We start from the raw sequence: 1,783 nt of genomic DNA on the forward strand, positions 1-1,783 counted from the left end.
TCAGTATAGATAGATAATCTTCAACCTCTTTGAAGAGCTGTAGAATATGGCCTTTAATCTAACTCAGAGTTTTGTGGTAGTGAGACACAATTGCTCCTGGCAACACCGCTCTATTCCCGAGAGAATGTTGAGCACCAAAGACACTCCACCTGGAGCCTTTCTTTTTGGCAGAACTGGCCTTGGGGCAAAGAAATGCCCATACCTCAACAACTGACAGAGATACAGAGCGTGCATCAATAAATAAAACAGGACTGTCATATCCTGCCAAGACAGACAAGGTAAGATAGTTTTGAAAAGTTGCTTGCCTTTGAAAATGGTATGTCAGTTATGTTAGGCCTTAGCCAAAGTTGGTTGCTTCAATGCGGCAAACATGACTTTGGGTGATTGCCCAGGTAGCTAGTTGTCTCTGTGATTTGTTGCATGTTTTGGAAGTTGTTTTACTGAACTTCCTAATTACCCAGGTAACATTATTTCCCTTCTCAGATCTTCGATGGGGTTGAAGACTATAAAAATGTAGTTACTTTTCTCTCACGACTTGGCCAGGCCAAGTTATTTATTATACAAGACCTAAGCTAGTTAGAATAGGATATTTGTACTTATTGTATATAATTTCATAGTAGGTTTAGAACTCTCTTACTTAAACAAAAGGGGGAGGTGTTGCGGGAGGTCCTTCTTCCCATCCAACCAATAGCTGCTCTGATACCAGCCCATTGGGGCGTGGTCTCTCTCCCTTTGAAAAAGCGGCTATTTCCTCTGCTCGCTCTCTTCACTTCCTGCTCCGCCGGAGACTAGACGCCCTTCCTGGTTGTGCAGATGGCTGTTGTCTGGGATGGTGATCTGTAAGTTTTTCCCCTTTAAATAAATAACACCCTATTAATCATAACTCCAAACTGGTGTGGCCTTGTTCGTGACTTATGCCTTCAGTCCAAGACATATTTAAATCATCTTGATTTTGCAGCAATGTTAGCAAAGCTTTCTCAGATAAATAGTATTATGGACATGATAAGATATGCTCAAAAATTCACAACAACAAAAAAAAACTTAGCAGAAGAAAACATACAATGAAATAAATGAAGGGTGAAGGGAGGAAAAGAGAGACAGAAAGAGAGTATTGAGGTTAAATTTATTTAATCTCCTATCTGTAAACCTGGTCTTTTTTAAAAAACTTATTTTTTGTGTTTTAAATATGAATCCAGGTTTCCCTCCCTCCTCTCATCTGCTTCCCAAAAGCTACCCCCATATACTCCTTCATGAAGATAAGGACTCCTCTGGGAAATCAACTAAGTCTGTCTCATCAACTCCTTGACAGAGGACCAAGGCCCTTCCTGCCCCCATGCCTAGACTGAACAAAATATCTCTTCAAAGAGAATCTGTAACATACAGTTCCTGCTTGTTGGGGTTTCCGTCCTCTCCAGTTCCCACAGCTGGTAAATCCTAAGGAAACCACACAGAATTCTACATAAATCATAAACTGATTGGCCCATTAGCTCAGACTTCGTATTAGCTCTTATAACTTATATTAACCCGTTGTTTTTATTTATGTTAGCCACATGGCTTGGTACTTTTTTCAGTTGAGCAGGTCACATTCTGCTTCTTTGGTATCTGGGCAAGACTTCGGGAAGAGATTCCATTTTTCCAGAATTCTCCTGTTCTCATTTTCTTGCCTCTACTTTCTGCCTGGTTGTCCTGCCTATACTTTCTGACTGGCTACTGACCAATAAGCATTTATTTAAAACATAATTGACAGAATAAAGAATTGTCCTGCATCATTTTCCTATCTTTA

This window comes from Alexandromys fortis, unplaced genomic scaffold (assembly GCF_014885135.2).
Source record: "Alexandromys fortis isolate MF-2015 unplaced genomic scaffold, M_Fortis_MF-2015_v1.1 scaffold_596, whole genome shotgun sequence".
Classification (NCBI taxonomy): Eukaryota; Metazoa; Chordata; class Mammalia; order Rodentia; family Cricetidae; genus Alexandromys; species Alexandromys fortis.